At 47.6% G+C, this 17,946-nt stretch overlaps 1 protein-coding gene across 41 annotated transcripts in view; it reads left to right on the top strand.

Moving 5' to 3' along the window:
• Window positions 1–17,946, top strand: part of SORBS1 (sorbin and SH3 domain containing 1) — a 232,866-nt gene that overhangs the window by 16,977 nt on the left and 197,943 nt on the right. The window contains exon 2 of one of the 41 annotated variants that reach the window (XM_040254573.1): window positions 13,765–13,873. The exons of 39 other annotated variants lie outside the window; for them this stretch is intronic. The gene's annotated coding sequence lies outside the window, so the exon portion shown is untranslated. Of the gene's footprint in view, window positions 1–13,587; window positions 13,874–17,946 lie in introns of those variants that run through there. One more of the 41 variants, XM_040254572.1, reaches the window with a different exon arrangement.

The raw sequence follows: 17,946 nt of genomic DNA, 5'->3' as shown, positions 1-17,946 counted from the left end.
TTTATGACACTTACTCCTTCTTAAGCACTTACTGAAAATGTGGGTCCAGCCGCTCTCTGTGCTGCGGCGTTCCAGTATAGCACAGCATCTTGGTGATCCCTAGGGTCTAGACCCCTCACTTTATGGATTAGGAAAGTGAGGCCCAGGAGGAGAAGGGCTATGCCAGGGTCGGGGGCAGAATGGGGATGAAAGCTAGGAGAGTCTGGAGACTTCAAGACTGTTAGGGCTCTTTTAAGGCCTCCCTGTGGAAAAGTTTGTTTTTAGACAACAATGGAAGCTTTTGTCTGGAGAGCTGGTCTGGACAGGGTTGGAGCTGAAAGATTCTGTGTGTGTGTGTGTGTGTGTGTGTTCTTTCCTTCACTTTAACCTCAGATGCCTTTGAACCAGCAGGAAGGATTCCTTAAGACCAAAGGTTAAGACCAAAGGCATTTAACAGGTGGAAAGGGCATAGGAAGTGGGGTGGGGGGGAGATCAGAAACCACAGAAATAGAAGATTAAACTCTAGGCTTGGCTAAAAGGAATTTTCTAGGCCTGTAAAAACTCACTAACGTTTATCAGATCCTCACTGTGCCTGGCAATCTTTACATGTCATTTTTATGTAACTGCCATGGCCTAGGTGCTGTTGATTTGCTCCCATTTTATAGATGAAGGAACTGAGGCTCCAAGAGGCTGTGACGTGCCTCATGTCCAGATCTCAGATCCACCTGATCAAAAGCTCTGCCTTTAACCCCTAAGATGTTTTATAGTACTGGGAGCTTCAGGAGTCTGAATATTTGAGGATATACAGAATAGCACATTTAGGGAGCAAGCCCTTTAGCCATGGTTCTGTGGAGGCAGCTTTACTCCTATGGGACATTTGGTGATGTCTGGAGAGATTTTGCTTGTCATGTAGGGGGTGTTCCTGGCTTTTGGTGGGTAGAGGCTGGCATGCTCCTCATATATCCTGGAGTGCAGGACGGCCCCACCACCAAGTTATCCCACACCAGATGTCAGTGTGCTGAGGCTGAGCACTCCTGCCCCTGGGGGGGCCTGGGTGTGTCTTTACCTCAGGCATAGGGTGAGTAGAAGGCCACCTGGAAAGCCCACCTGAGTTGTTCCCTTGCCTCCAGGGACTTGTGTTGTACCTTAGGGATGTTTGCAGTTTGGATTCCTCACTGAGTCCCAAGGGGCTGGCGTGGTGGTTGTGGTGAGTGGAGGCCGAGAGGAAAAATTCCAGTAAGCCCAGGGTGGCCCAGGGCTGCGGAGCTGCAGCAGGTGAGAGGTGGGTGGGGTCCAGTCCTGACTGCTAGGAACACATTCGACTGTCTCTGGGTATAACTGAAATAAGAACAGATGCAGCTAATTGTCTGTTTTTTTCCTTCGTAAAAGGAAGTGGTCACTATGACCACTCACCACCGGAATGTCTGAAAAGGGGGTACCCATGTTGCAGTTGCCCTTGGACGTGACCGTGACGCTTGCCAAGCTCCTTTGTTACTAGTTACTGTTTAATCGGACTCTTGTCCGCCAGGGCCACTCAGGGTAGAGCTGCAGACATGTCTGGGAAAGCCTGGGCACCCACGGCCCTTACTTGAGCTTCTCTGAGCAGTTTTATCTGCATGTTACCAGTGGCGGAGCCCCCTCCTCCAGGTGAGGTACAGGCACAGCAGGTGTGTGTTCTTGTTTTGGGTGGTATACGTCACCAGGTGAGACTTTGGCCTCAGCAGCAGGCCTTCCCCTGTGACCTCCGTGTCAGGCTCTCCCTCCGTCGCCAAGCTTCCATCGCAGTGCCTTTCCCCTGCTGGCCCTCCCAGCCTTCCATCACCCGGGCCCCACCCCAAGACCTCCTTTCTCAAGCTCTCTGGCCACTTGAGCTGCCAGAGGCACCTCCCCACTCCAGACACCCTCTGCCCAGTGACTCCTCTGGTTGTTTATCCGGTCATTACGTCCTACTGCTGCTGTGTCATCTTCTGACCTCTGCAGGGGTTCACTCCCTAGTGGTGTGGACTTGGCTGAGTCACTTAACCTCTGGAGAAGCAACGTAATATCGAAGCAAGTAACCTTAGTCCCCTCCTAGCATCGGTGTGGAAGGGGAAGCACAGCTCTTGGATGTGGGGCGTTTCTCTAAGGTTGGTGGAAATTTAGGCTCCCCTTGGATCCCATACAGATTTGTGGAGAACTTGGAACTCCTTGTTGGAATGCTGTCTCCAGACTAAATGAGGAAACTTCTCTAATAGTAATTCTTTGCTCATCAAATGTTTGTTGAGTGCCTGTTGAGTCTAGAGGTGTGCATGGGGTTCAACAGGGCTGTAAGTTGGGTCTCTTAGGCACGGCCTTCAAGGAGCCCCAGCCCTGTGGGGTACTGGGTGTGTCTGTACAAAAACTTAACCAAGGAGCTTCCAGCATATCACCCTGTGTCCGTCCTTACTACCTGCTGTCACAATTGTGTACACCGCCTCCCACCACATACACCAAAATTCCATAAGAGGTGGACCTTTTTCAGCCTTCTTCACTATGTGCCTAACACATAATGTGCAGTCAGTAAATACCTGTTGAATGAATGCAGTCAAGAATGGCGCCATTTGACTTGGGTTTTGCAGGGAGAGTAGGGCTTCCCCGGTGGCTCTGATGGTAAAGAATCTGTCTATAATGCAGGAGACCCAGATTCAATCCCTGGGTGGGGAAGATCCCCTGGAGAAGGGAGTGGCAACCCACTCTAGTATTCTTGCCTGGGAAATCCCATGGACAGGAAAGTCTGGCGGCTACAGTCCATGGGGTCACAAACAGTCAGACATGACTGAGTGACTAACACACAAAAGCCTTGCAGGGAGGGTAGGAGTGAGGCCTCTGTAGATGGCGCTCTGGCCAGGGCTGGGGTGGGGTGGAGGCAGGAGGAGGAAATGCTGGGAGCAAATGCACAGGGATAGTAAAGCCCAGGGTGTGCTGTGTAACTGCAGGTCCGTTGGAATTGGACAATGCAAAATGCAGAAAGACTGGAAAGGTGAGTTGGGGCCAGAGGGTGGAGAGTCTTGAATTCAAGCTTAGGGTAAAGAGGCTGGATTTGTTCTACAGTTGATGACCTCACCTTCCGATTTGCTTCCAGGGTGGCTCTGCCTCTTACTCCAGTGTGATTATTAATGGAGCCCCCCCCCACTCAGGTGTCCCTCTCTGGGTGATGGTCCAATGGTCCTGCTGTCCTAAAGGCTGTGGGGAGCCCTGGGTTGGACATGGTCAGGCTGGCCTTGGGGAAATCAGTGCCCACAGTCCTTGGTGAAGCCGGGAGGCAGGAGATGAGACAGCCCAAGTTCAGATAATTCAGGCCTGAGCTTGACAAATTGTGGTGACAGCTGAAAGGAGGAGATGGTTGCGAGAGAGAAGAAAAGCTGAAGTGATACCACACATGGTCTCTAAGATTACTCCAAAGCGAATCTTCCAAAGACAGACCTGCTCTAAAAGTTCCTGCATCCTGGACAAGCAGTCTTCTAACTGGAAGTTAGGGCTGATAAGAAAACCATCTCCAACGCGCCTGTTTCCTGAGCAATTAAAAGCCAGAGAAGCTTCTTCCCAGCCTCCAAAACATTCTGGTGCAACACACTGGTATTCATTTTCCTAAACCCCAGCATTGTTCCTTGGAATTTAAAATAGGTTATGAATGTGCCTGATGTCAGGGAAGATAAATCTGTGAGGAGGACTGTAGTCAATACATTTCCTTTTTAAGTAGAAACAATATAAAGAGCTTAATTCAGACGCGAATCAGTCTCACTTTGTTGCCATGATTGTGTAAAACCTGAACTGCTTTATGTCTGTCGCACTGTTTATATTCCCCCCAGTGCTCCCCGTCCCAGCTGGCCCCGAATGGAGTCAAAGCCTTTTTAGGCCATGCACAGCGCTCTTCTCTCAGGGCTGTTTTCTTGTCTGTTGCAAAAAGGGTTGTGCTGTGAGCAGGGATTTCATTTAATCTCTAGGGCTGCTCTTCAGGGTGGCTATTTGATGGTGCCCCCAAATGAGCTTGCTTCCTTTGTTCAGAAGAGTTGGAAGGTTAAATTCTTTGGCTTTTTATTTTTTTTCCCCATTGAAAAGATAATCCCATTTAAAAATGGTTGATACATATACTTTGTTCAGAAGTCAAAATAGTACTATAAAAATGTATACATTGAAAAATTTCATTCTCATCCCTGCCAGGTCCACTTCCCTTTCTTCCCAGACCTGGTCCCCATTAGGTGGGCTGAGTATACATTCCAGCTTGCCACGGCAGTCCTAGCTTAGGTTCTTTGTCCTGGGGAATCATCAATAACATCCTCTTTCACTGGCAAAACTGATTTCATTCTCCCTGTTTAGGTGATAAATGATACATTCTCTAAAGTTTGGTGATTTTTTTTTTTTTGTTTGAAGTTTCTTATGTATTCCTCCCCGTTTTTTTATGTGCAGATACATAAGGAGGTGATATACATTGCCTTTGTCACGGAACAGTATATCCTGGAAAACTCCACATCAGTAGAAATGGAATTTCCTTATGCTGTTAAACTGTCTTTGCATAGGAATGTTTGCAGAGACTGGTAGGCAATGACCTTTCTCTTGGTTTATCAGTTTAACTGCTCTTTAAGAGTTGCTTCTGTTTACCTAAGGAGAAACAAAGGGCTGTGGGAAATGAAACGAGCTTCCTTCACTTAGGAAAGCCAGTTCAGTAGTAAACTCATCCGGGAAGTGTTTATGAAGCACCAGCTTTATGCCTAAAATGGTGCTAGGCACTTTGGATGAAGTGGGTCTCCCCTTCATCGCCACGTGTCCACATGCTTCAATATCCAGCTCAGATGCCTCAGCCCTTCATGAAACCTTCCCCGATTCCCCAGCCAGAACTCGTTGACATCCGCACACATTCACTTACCCGTTATCCATCCATCCATCCATTTATCCATTTCATGAAGCAGCCTTTACCGAGTTCTTGTGCCAGGACCCGTGCTAGAAATGAACCAGGTGATGAGCCTCTTTGCTGTCGGAGACGGAGATGAGCAGACAGGCGATTTCAGTGTAGGGTCATAGCCGGGGTGACAGCATCATCGTTGCTCAGCTGTGAGCATTGCTCAGCATTGCTCAGCATTGCTCTCTGTGAAGCACAGAGAGATGGACGCCTGATTACTATCAAGTTCGGGGCAGTTGGGGAGGCTTTCTGAAGACACTTCTTCTACTGGGACTTGCCTTTATTTTCTGCATTTGCCTCATTTTCATTGGTACACCGAGGTCCTTCATCTTCTCAGCTCTAGACCCTTCTGTCACTTCTACCCCTGGTGAAGTGCTCTGCATTTAATAACCACTCAGATATTAAGTGCAAAACCGACTTGGCCATCATGGTTTATCTAGGCAACTAGTATCCTCAAAGGTCCCTCTAAATAAGTGCCTGCCCCTCCCTTCGGTCCTTTTTTTTCCCCACATGAAGCCTTCTCTGTCCCCACTTCCTCTACCCTGTCTGATTAATGCTGAAGATCTGCGTGAATAGAGCCCCAAGTCTCACCCCCTGCTGCATCGTAGTTTCCCCGTTGGAAGGAGGGGGTTGGGGTCCTACCCCTGAGGACACTGCACCTCTAACATTTCAGAAACAATGCTTTCAGGACTCAGCCGGCAGCCTCTGCCAGCACCTTCTTTTATCTTCTCCTAATCAATCCAGCTTCCCCTGCAGTTTCCTGGTGCCACAGGGGGTGATTGGTGCACGATAAGAGATAGCCAGGCCTTCTAATAAAGTTGGAAGGGCCACAGGGAGTGCGGGGATGGTGGGACGAGGGGCCGTGAGCCACTGTGCCGTGTGGTGTGCGTGGCACTGAAAGGGGATGCAGGTAATGGCTCCGGGCGCTGCTGGACAGGAAGCCAGTAGAGTCACGGGACAGGGTGCTGGCCGAGTGTCAGCAGACGTTTCCCTAAAACTGTGCTGAGCAGCCTTTCGTGGGAAGAGGTGAGGCTTGTTTGACAACTCGCAGTAGCTTTACACAGGAAATAGGAGGGCCCTGGTCTGACCCAAAACGAACTGGGACTTAGAGTTCGCCTGTGTGCCTAGCCCTGCTCTGCGTGTCTAACATTCCATTAGAGCCGTAGTTCTTCCAATTTGGGGAGCATCATGATGCCTTGGGGGTTCTTGTTAAAAACGCGTATTCCTCCCCGGGGCGGACCCCAGGAATCTGTATTTTCCACGCTGTCCCCTAGGTTTGTACAGGTTCTCTGAATATTTTCAGCTGCAAGTTACAAACTCCAACTCAGACTGGCCAGCGGTAGGGAAACTCATCGTCTCTCAGACAGGAGGGGGGTGCTCCACACAGCTGTGTGACCCGCTGTTCATGCGACCTGCCGTGCGACTATGCCTCCCTCCCCTGAGCTGTGCTGTGGGGCGAGTCTGAATCCAGAGGTGGGGTGGGCCTTGGAGTTGACTCGGGGGCTCTGTGATGTCAACAGGGCCCCAGGTTCTCTCCATCTCTGCCATCTTGGATGCTGATTTCATTTGCCGGCTGTGGCATTTCCAAAGGTTTTAGTCGGACACGGCCACATCCAGAGGAGGAACGAGGACACAGGTCAACTCCTGGCTCCCCCAGCTCTTTTCCACCATGCCTCCTTGGCTGGAGTGGGCCAGTCACTGTTCCCTGAGGGTGACCACACTCCTGGAGCCATCTGGAGCAGTGGTGGGAATCCGGATACAGCAGAGTCTCCAGTAGGAAGGAAGAAGGACTAGGGGCTGGGGAGGAGTCCATCAGCGCCCAGCACACAGGTGGTTTGCAGATCACAGACTGAAAAACACTGCCTCCCATCATCCTGAAGGGCTCGGGCTGTGGGTAAGGTTATCTCTGTCTTGCAGATGAGGAAATGAGACTCAACTTAGCTCCAGTGACTTGTAGATAACACACCGCCAGAAGGTTGTGGGCTGGGAGTGAGGGAACTGGGGTGTTTGTGAGGGCTTTTTAGCCCTAGGAGAGTACGTAATCATCCTATTTTGCCTGCCTTAAGTGTCAAAGCAGCCCTCTTCATTTCTGATTTCTCCTCCAACTGCAATTACACGTGGCAGGGGGCCTGTAGGAAGAATTCTCTGGGCACCAGGAAAACTGTATATTGTGCTTCCCCCACGTCCTCGTGGGCAGTGCCTGAAAGCAGTTGAAAAAATCATCTCAGCTCCATTTATGGGGGGCTATGCCTGTCAGACTCCGTGCTGGGTATAGTGGCTACATCGTCTTGAATTTTGGCAGCAACTTCGTCAGTTAGGTTGTGTTATCTGTGTATTTCTGGCTGGGGACCCTGAGGCTCAGGAAGGTGAAGCTGGTGGGTCCTAGTGGTGGTGGTGGCAGAGCCAGGACAGTGAACACCCAGCGTCAGAGCAAGTGCTCCCTGCTCCACGCTGTGGCTTATCAGCAGCTGCCCGCCCTGTTACGTCCCTGAAGGCAGGTTCTCAGGGAAAGGGGTTTCAGAGTCCAGACAGCTTCAGAGGAGCTGAATGTTTCCTACAGGAATAATTCTCAGGGCATTAGGAAAAATATCCTGAGCATAATAAACACAAGAAAGAAACAGGAAATCTGGTCTTGTTGTATAGCCACTAAAATGAGAATGGGATAAACTCTCCAAAGAACCCAAAGGTTTGTTGGATTTGAAAATGGAAGGCTTTAGGGACTTCCCGGGCAGTTCAGTGGTTAAGACTCCACTCTTCCAGTGCAGGGGGCATGGGTTCATTCCCTGGTTGCGGAACTAAGATCCCACAGGCCACATGGTGCCGTCAAAAAAAACAAGAAAAAGGAAGGTCCTGACTGAGAGGCTAGGAGAACCCCCTGGCTTCAGGAGATGGTGCATCAGTGGTGGGCAGTGTGGCAGCGAGGAGGAGAGCTGGCTGCAGGGTCTGAGTGTAAACGCCTTGCTTTCCCCCTGTCTTGCTTTCGTGCTGTGTGACCTTGGGCAAGTCACTTAGCCTCTCGGAGCAAGATGGGGTCCTAGCTGCAGCTCCCCAGGCCGAGGGAGCAGAGAGGTAAAGGGTGGAGCAAGCCTTGCCAGCTGGGCTTGTGAAGGTGAGAGTGTAAGGGTGTCAGAACAGAGTATAGCTTGAAGTTTTAAACTTAGTGCTGCTTTAAGGTGGTAAACTGTTAGTCACATCCAGCACAGGGATGCCTCACAGCAGGGGGAGGGAAGGTGTCTGGTTGTGGCCTCATTTCAAGGAGAGATCAGCTTTGTCTGAAAAGCCTGCCTTTTAAGCTCTGGATGTTCGGAGTCCCTCCAAGGTGCGTTGCCTGGCCTGTGCCTTGGGGAGTATTGCCCACAGCTGTCTGGGAGGAGGAGGCAGCAGGATCAAGTGGGCAGAGGTGAGTGCCCCAGGCTCTGTTCAGAAGGTACAGACCATGAGTGGTGTAGGAGGACCCTGGGGTCTCTGGAAGCCATGAATACTCTGGGAGGAGGGAGCTGACTGTGTGTTGAGAATGGACCACAGGTGTGTGTGGGTTTTGGAGAATCGACAGGTGAGGCCCTTTCCCAGTGCAGCCACCACGCCTCTCTGATGGTGGTGGCACTGGAGAGACAGTGACTTGACTTGTCAAATATGAACAGAGGAAATAATAGGGATTTTTTCCATTTTCCTGCAGAAGTACATCTGCAACTTTGTAGGGTTTTGAGTCTGCAGCAAAGTATTTCAGATTCCTTTCTCCCTCTCATCCTTCCGGCCCCTCCTCCTTTGTTGACACCTTCTAAACATTTGTTTAGAACAACTTATGCCTGGCAAGCTGAGCTTGGGGCCCAGGTTTCAAAGACCAAAATCATTGCCCTCGAGGAGTCTCCTAGGTAAACAAAGGTGATTACAAACCTGGGTGCTAATGGGCATCACAGGGTCCCCTGGGAGAGGTAGGGGGAAGGGACAGTTATTTCTCAGAGGCTGTGATACCAGAAAGGGGCTGAAAGCTGGGCGGGGCATGTGCCAGGTGGCCCAGCCCTTTGGAAGGCATTCTAGGCAGAGGTGGGTAATAGCATTCGCCTGACAGTAACCAAGTTCATAACCAAGTTCACCCTATTTAAGAGGGTGATGCACAAGTGGAAGAGACTCGGTCCCTGCCCTGCAGGTGCTCACAGGAAATGACCATGCAGGGGACAGGATGGAGTCCTGTGGGAAGATCGGCCCTCAGTCATATAACTCAGTTGTATCTGCCTATAAGTCTTCCGGCCGGGGGTCTCTTGGCAGGCTCTTTCATTACTTCTCACCAGTGAAAGGCTCTGTTTAAGAAACTAGCTTGCTGCCTGCTACCCTCAGGGTTGACTGTACCTTTTCACAACTTGTGGCATCTCTTTGTACTTATGGATCTGTTCCTGGTGGAGCCAGCCCTGTATTTAGGAAGTTGGACTTGGGCAAGGTACTTCACCTCTCTGAGCTTTACTTTCACTTATTGAAACAAACAAACAAACAAACAAAGAAACAGCAGTTGGATTAGGTCAGCTTTCCATGCAGCAGCCTAGAGATCACCTACCTTAGAATGTTAGGGTGCTTCTTGACATACCAAGTCCTGGGGGGTGGGGGTAGCGCCTCTCCCCATTCATACAGTCAGACTCTTGGGAGTGGGGCCTGGAATTCTGCTGTTAACAGGCTCTGCAGGTGATGCCTGGACATCTTAAAGTTTGAGGAGTTGGGCTCCGTGACTTCAGCCTCTATTCTTTCCAGCCCTAAGCTTCTCAGCCATAGGTATGGCCACAGGAACTGGAAAAATAAAATGTTAGTTCTCTGGATGTTTTATCCTAGCTCTAATGCCTTCAGCAAACTGCTGCACAGAGTTTCTTTAGGTGTCCCGAATCACAAGCGTGTGCTTGTGAGTGGATCAGCAGGCTGGCCTTGATATTATTCCTTGAGGAAGAAAAGCCCTGTTAACATGCACCTGAACGTGGCTGTCAGAATCTGTTTATGAGCTGAATCATTACAATAAACACCCATCTTAACTTTTCATCTCTGGCTTTGGAGTGTTTGCCCAGCTTCCCTCTTCTGAGTCATTCTCCCTTGGCTCCTGCATTCTGACGGGGTCATTTGCATTGTCTAACTTGGAGCCAAAGGTTTCATCCTCTGTTTGACAAATGACATCTCTGCTCTGGGTCACCTCCGATCATCTTTGTGAGGTTTTTAAGGGAGGCTCACAAGACTTTAATAGCAGTCCTCATTCTTCTGGTGATGTATCTGAAAACATAGTTTTTAGTGTTCAAAGCCAGTAACTAAGGGCTAGTAATAGATGTCTGCTGGGAGTCTCCCCCAGTTTCTTATCCTTTCCCCTCAGAAATCTCCTAAAAGCCCCTAGGATTTCACAGTGTTGGTGATTTTGAGAAGCTGCTTCCTGAAGACATTCTCAGCCTGACTGCTTCATATCACTCAGATGTGAATGCAGTGGTCTTAAGTGAGGACATTGTATTTTTATTCCATCATAAAGATGAAACCTTGACACCTAGTATTTTAGGTCTTAAAAAATTAAAAGCTTCCCTCTGGATCTTAGTTCATTTCTCATCGTGTTATTCTGTGCTGTGGTTTTCTTTGTCAAAATTGATCTGTAAACACAGAATTTTATGCTAGTAAATTCAGGTGAAGCCCTCCACACAACCCAGCTGGGAGAAATGCAGAGCTGTCTTGAAACTACGAAAAGAGGTGGGTGTAGGCGTGTACCCCAGAAGGCAGGGCTGGTGTGACTCTCCTGTGTTCCCCAAGGGCCTTGCACAATTCTCGGCCCACAGTGCATGTCCAATAGGTGGCTGCTGGAAGAATGGATTTAAAAAATATAATAGATCAGTTGTTAAACTGACAGAGGCGTGGAATTCAAAGGCAGGGGGAATCAGTTTGATTTTGAATTTGCCCTTGGTTCTTTGTGAAGTTTAATTTTCATGGAAATACCAATTAGATGCCGGATTAGTTGCAGTGCAGAATGGCGGAGAGAAGAGGCAGACGTTGTATGCATTCTAAGTACTTTGGTACATCTGTTCGTTGTTTATTATTTGCCAGTCATTTTGTTAGATAATCCCGAGGGACTAACTGACACACCCCTTCATTTTGTGTCCAGGGAAACTGAGGCACAGGAGTGAAGTAACTTCCCTAAATTTACATAGTATAGCTGTTGGCAGGCTGCTGCTGCTAAGTCGCTTCAGTCGTGTCTGACTCTGTGCGACCCCATAGGTGGCAGCCCACCAGGCTCTGCCGTCCCTGGGATTCTCCAGACAAGAACACTGGAGTGGGGTGCCATTTCCTTCTCCAGTGTGTGAAAGTGAAGTTGCTCAGTCGTGTCTGACTCTTGGCGACCCCATGGACTGTAGCCCACTAGGCTCCTCTGCCCATGGGATTTTCCAGGCAAGAGTGCTGGAGTGGGGTGACATTGCTTTCTCTGGTTGACAGGCTAGTTGACCCATAATCAAGAAGGATTTAGAGGGCTTCCCTGGTGGTCCAGTGATTAAGAATTCCCCTTGCAGTGCAAGGGACACCGATTTGATCCCTGGTCCGGGAAAATTCCCCATGCCTCAGAGCAGCTAAGCCCGTGTGCCACAATTACTGAGCTCAGGCTCTACAGCCCGTGCTCCTCAACAAAAGAAGCCACTGCAGTGAGTATTCCGTGCATCGCATCGAAGAGTAGACCCCTCACACCACAATTAGAAAAAGCTTGAGTGTAGCAATGAAGACCCAGTGTAGCTAAAAATAAATAAAGAAATACATTTTTTTTTAAAGAAGGATTTAGAAGGTACCCCTTCTTTGCTGGAATGCACCAGAATCAAAATTTAGCTTTACAAAAGTTGTTAGAGATCAAGGAGGTCGCCTTGGAGTGTAGAGTCGCTTTGTGACATTTCTGTGCCTTGGCTTTTTGGTTTTTGCTGCTCTCTGAGGATGGGGAGTTCACTGTTCACTGAGGCAGTTCATTTAATTTTTGAATACTTCTAATTATTAGAATTCTTTAATATGAGCTGTCATCAACTTGGCTCCTAATTTTCTCCTTTGGGCACCATATCTCAGTGTACCTACACACTGTGATTCATTACTTCATTCATTCAGGCATATGTGTTGAGCACCAGCATGGTTTCAAGTTCAGAAATAAGAGTAAACAAGAGGTTGGGACTTCCCTGGCGGTCCAGTGGCTTAAGACCCCACGCTTCCAATGCAGGGGGCATGGGTTCGATCCCAGGTCAGGGAACTAGATCCCACGTTTGGCAACTAAAGATCCCGCATGCTGCAACTAAGATCCACTGTAGCCAAATAAATCAGTAATTTTAAAAAGCCTTTTTTTTTTTAAAAAAAAAAGAGTAAACAAGAGACAAGGTTCTTACCTCCTGGAGTCTGATGTTAGTGTAGTAGGAGGATTATTAAACTAAATGTCAGCAAGTCAAGGCAAAGACATTTACTAAAAAACAAAAAAAGAAACGAAAGTTTTGTATCACTTGCAACCTGTGTGAACTTGGCTAAGACGCTTGAGCATCTGTTCTCATGTCATCTTGCAGAGAATATTATCCCATTGGACCTTCCAAAACAGTGGAAGTTCACTGGGGTGATGGTGTCCTGTAAAATGTTAATTGCTGTCTATTACTAAGAGCAGTGGTAGCTCTTGCTTCTAGAGCAGCAGTTCTCGAAGCATTGGTCCTCCGGCCAGCAGCATCAGCATCACTGGGATCTTGCTAGAGCTGTGAACTCCCCTGCACCGCCCCAGACCTGCTGATTCTGAAACTCAGAGCGGGTGGGGCCTGAGTTTTTACGAGGGCTCCAGGGGAGTCCGATGCCCGCCCTCGTTGAAGAACTACTGTAGACTAGGGCAGTGGTTCTTAGTCTTGACTGCACGGTGGAGTCACCTGAGAGGAGGGCATTTAAGCCTGTACATGCTGTGTCCTGACAAGTCAGGTCAGAATCTGGGCAGGGCTCCTGTGGAAGCCACTTGTGTGATTCACTTGTGCAGCCGGAGCTGGAGGGGCCAGAGGTTGAGAGGGTGAGGAGCACGGATGGTGGAGCTGCCCAATTTGGTGTGAGTCCCCGATCTGCCCCTTGCCAGCTCTGTGGCTTTTGGCAAGAGGACTCTGGCCTCAGTTTCCTCGTTTTCATAATAAGGATAGAAATGCTTATCCCTCAGGGTTGTAACAGTCAAGCGAGATGATGTGTGTTAAGTTCCCGAGGACCTGTCCGGGCTGTGGTAAGTGAGCTAGGATGGAATTTCTTGGTGGTGGCCTTGGGTTTTTGAAGCTGATGGTGCTCATCTCTCTACACTAAGCTTCTTTACCTCTTCCTTCGTAATTTCCAGCCCCCTCTTTTGGAAAACTCCATTTTGTCCATCACTCTCTTTAAAAAGCAATGTCCCATATTCCAGCTTTTAAGAGTCAACTTTGAAACCAACCAATATTTTCTCCATACCATAAATACTCAATAAATCTTGCAGCTACTCAAAAAGATTTTTTAAAATTAATTAATTTATTTTAATTGGAGGCTAATTACTTTACAATATTGTAGTGGTTTTTGCCATACATTGACATGAATCAGCCATGGGGGTATATGTGTTCCCCATCCTGAACCCCCCTCCCACCTCCCTCCCCACTCAAAAAGATTTTGTAAATTAACAGGGAGGGAATATACTTAGAGCTGATTCACGTTGTTGTACAACAGAAACCAGCACAATATTGTAAAGTAATTATCCTCCAATTAAAAATAAATTTTAAAAAAAGATAAAAAAGCAATGTCCCATTTGACAATATCCATCACAATTACAAATGCATCCACTTTTTGTTCTTGTAATTCCAATTCTTTGTTCTGTGACTATGTCTGCATATGTGAGAAATGATGTTTGTTTCTTACAGTGTGGTTTGCAGTGGCACAAGGCTGGGATAACATAAATGCTCCTCAGGCTAGGGTCTCCAGGCAGGTGAACCCTGTGCAGCCACAGAAGAGAGTGAGACTGCTTCTCAGGTAATTGGTGTAAAACTCTGTAGGAGATATATATATATATATATATATATATATATATATAATTAAGTATCTTTAATATCTTCATTTATTTATTTTTGGTTGTGCTGGGTCTTTGTTGCTGTGTGTGGGCTTTCTTTAGTTGCTATGAGCAGGGGATGCTCTTCACTGTGGTGTGCAGGCTTCTCATTGCGGTGGCTTCTCGTTGCAAGCACAGGCTCTAGGCATGTGGGCTCAATAGTTCCTGGTGCACAGGCTTAGTTGCCCCTTGGTATGTGGGATCTTCCTGAACCAGGGATCAAACCCACATCCCCTGCACTGGCAGGCAGACTCTTATCCACTATGCCACCAGGGAAGCCCTAGAATATGTTTTTTTTTAAGTGAAAAAGGCAGTGTATGGAGCAGCATATATGGTGTGCTGCCATTTGTGCAAAAAGAGGAGGGTGTGTTTATTTGCTTATATGTGCATGCCGTGTGTTTGGAGTACAGAAGAAATGGGTAATGTTGGTTGCCTCTGAGGAGAACACTAGGGGACTGCTGGGCTGGGTGGAATAGAGAGTTTGCATGATAAACCGTTGGGTGCTTTTCAGATTATGTGATTTTAACCCATTAAAGAGTATCATTAAAAGTGTGACATCTTGAGCTTAATCCTGCACTTGAGCCTGACCTCTGTGGGGTACAGTGGGAGTATTACCATTTTTCCGTGAATTGGACACTGGCCTACTTTTGATGCCATTTAAGATTGCATTACTCTTGGCACTGTGGGCTCCGATGAACCTTACAGTCAGAGATGGCACCAGCTCTGTTTCACGTGGATGGTTGCCAGGGCAGGTCTCATGGACGCAAGGAAGTTTCAAAGTGCCCCCACCCAGCCTGGACTGGCACAACCGGCTTTGTTTTTGGCCCAGAATGCTGGGCTGTCAGGATCATTTGAATCTTGATTCTGCCATCTATATAGCATTAACTATTTTTTCCTGTCCTGGGCCATCTGGAGTATTGATGAACCTGCCTCTTGGGCCTATCTTTAGTCAAGTCATTGCTGAGAAGACATGGACAAGGTATGGAGAAGAATAAAACACTGTGTTGTGCTGACGGCTTGTTTCTCCAGCTTATCATCAAGCCATTGGCGACACCAGGGTACACATCTACAGAGTGCTGCTGCCGCCAAGTCACTTCAGTCGTGTCCGACTCTGCGACCGCATAGACGGCAGCCCACCAGGCTCCGCCGTCCCTGGGATTCTCCAGGCAAGAACACTGGAGTGGGTTGCCATTTCCTTCTCCAATGCATGAAAGTGAAAAGTGAAGGTGAAGTTGCTCAGTCGTGCCCAACTCTTCAGGACCCCATAGATGGCAGCCTACCAGGCTCCTCCATCCGTGGGATTTTCCAGGCAAGAGTACTGGAGTGTGGAGCCATTGCCTTCTCCGATAGAGTGCTGACCCCAGGGCTAATAGGAAGAGAGACCAGGAGCTCATCCAGGTGTAGTAAGTGCTGTGAGACATACACAAAGTACAGTGACAGCCCAAAGAGAGAGTGATGAACATTCTGTTGGGGTAGTTGTTCAGCTGAATGAATGGTCAAGATGCTTGACTATTTCACTGACTTAGCCACAAGTGAATCATGGGAGTTTTTTTAAGATGCTTTGCTGAAATTAAAAAAAAAAAAAAAAATATATATATATATATATATATATAAAATCTCATTTCACCTGATCTGTGAGCTTGGTAATCACAAGAAACAACTGGTTGCATTTTGATATAGCTTGATCATTTGGCCATTGTGGACCCATAGACCCATAGTACCTTTTCCCAAAGTTCATTCCTTTCTAAAAGCCCTCAAACCATTTGTTGTATAGTTGTGCCAGAAGTCATTCTTGGTTTGTAGTTATCAGGGCCTTTTATTTGTAGGTGTCAGCATCGCCTTGCTTCTTGCTTTGAAATCGGGACATTTGCCCATGTCTCATGGCATCCGGCCCCTTTCTCCTTTGTCTGATTTTGAAGTTTATCAGTTGCGGTTCTAAGAAAGTTTTATAGTCAGTTAAATATGCATGAAAGAAATTATATGTTATCTAAGGGAAATTTGGAACCACATCAAAAAGTGGAAAGAATGCTAAAACAAATCAGTCATGGCACGACCCTGCAGCTCAGCCCCTATTAACATTTTGGTGTTGTTTCTTCCAACTATGTGAAAAATAAACAAAGCTTACAGTCACGCTGCTTGAAATGACTATGTGGTTTATAGGGGGAGCCTGATGTGTAAGCTCGTTAGTAAAATTTTAGAGGAATGTGACTCAGGTGTGTTCAGAGGGTAGTGGAAGCATCGAAAGAGAAGAATTGGGATCAGCTTCACCTGGGCAAGGGGACGGCTAGGAAAGGCTAAACAGAACAGGGGACCCTTGATAGTTAAACAGAAGTGGTGGTAGGTGGAGAAACAAGCAACAGAATTTTATGTAAGCTACAGTCATAACCATGTACTAAATGTAGATGAAAAAAGCTGCCAGGAAATGTCCCCAAATAATACCACGACAGGAAAGTTGGTTTTATTTTCTCTGGTTTCTCAAATGGGAGTGTATTGCCTCTTGTTAGTATTTTTCTTAACACCATGCACATGTGCCCCAGTCTTCAGCAACTCAGGGGTGTAGAACTTGGCTAGAGACCTGCTGCAGAGTCAAAAGCTGGGAGCTGAGCTGGCAGCCAGGCTGGCAGCGCTCCTGCAGCCCTGTCGTTTCCATCGGTGGTACCTGAGGTTGAAGTAGAGAAGCTAATTAATGCAAGGTCAGCCCTTGCTTCTCTGTGCCGAAGTTTTACAAAACAAGTTACTTTCAGGATGTTCTAGTGTTAAAGCTTGAGATAAGTGGGGAGGTAAATGACGTCACTGGGGGCACAGAGAATGTTTCCATGCAGATTTCTCCTTTTCTCCTTCCCTCACTCAAAAATCATGAAAATCGAACAGGTATTTACTGCTGTCATTTCCCTTGATATATCTAGCATGCAGATTTCCCACCCCAGCATTGATTTCCACTGACGAGACCCACACACAGGAGGGAGGGGCCCCCAGAACTGGGAAGGGTCTTGCCACATGTCCTCCAGACATTGAGTCCTGTCTGATTTTTCTCCGTCACCAGGAAGAGAAGAATTGGTGGACTGTCCTGCATTCACATTTTGGCTTCTCTTCTTACTGGCTGTGAAACTGTAAGCAAGGTCTTTGAGCTCAGCTTTTCATCATTAAACTGGGATGATAAAGTTGACCTCACAATTGTAAGGATTGAACCAGGTACTTAAGCACCGGTCTAATGCTTGACCTACGAACAGGTGTTGATACGTTGTGGCTGGTCTTATTCATTATTATTATTTGATTGCTAGTCACTCAGGTGTGTCCTGTATGTGGTCATGCAGAAAAAACCCTGGGCCTACACTCATTATCAGCACTTTGCACCCACGATTCTGAATATTGACATAAAGTTGGCAGGGAGTGGGGTGCTAGTAGTTGTGGTCCAACATAAAATAGCATTTGGCACAATTTCACTTCAGAGGTCAGTTTTTTTTTTTTTTAAACAAAAGATTTTCTACAAGATCCCCCAGGGGCGACTTCACGATGTATTAAGTGTTCCCTTTACGTGGATAAAAGCTGTGTTAAAATGGGAAACGTGCATGTTTAAGTAAAGCCTCAAGAAGTATGTGTCGCTTGACTAGAAAAAGGAAAACAAAAAGGGGAATAATTAGCAATAGAAAAGGGAGAAAAGGAGGCCCCCGTGGGTTGGATCTTGGGACATGGAAAAGAGTCCTCCTTCCTTTCTGTCTCTCTGAGCTGCCACCGCATTGGGACCTGGCTCTAAGCTGTGAGGACTGGAAGCTTGTCTTGAAGTTAGTGATACGACTTCACACTCTTTGCTGGATCAGCCCCAGTTTTCATTTTTCTGACACCGAGGTCCTGCTGAATTCCAGAATCAGTGTTTCTGGTGACCAGAAAGAAGATAAAACTAGGGAAGGAAGGTGTGCCCTTCATCAGGAGAACCTGAAGAGTAAGAAGATTGGCTCAGAAGCTGCCAGAGAAAGGATGATGGAAGAGTTAACTCATC

This window comes from Oryx dammah, unplaced genomic scaffold (assembly GCF_014754425.2).
Source record: "Oryx dammah isolate SB20612 unplaced genomic scaffold, SCBI_Odam_1.1 HiC_scaffold_14, whole genome shotgun sequence".
NCBI classification, from domain to species: domain Eukaryota; kingdom Metazoa; phylum Chordata; class Mammalia; order Artiodactyla; family Bovidae; genus Oryx; species Oryx dammah.
The sequence above is the reverse complement of the archived record's forward strand: the minus strand, read 5'-3'. Positions and strand labels throughout refer to the sequence as shown.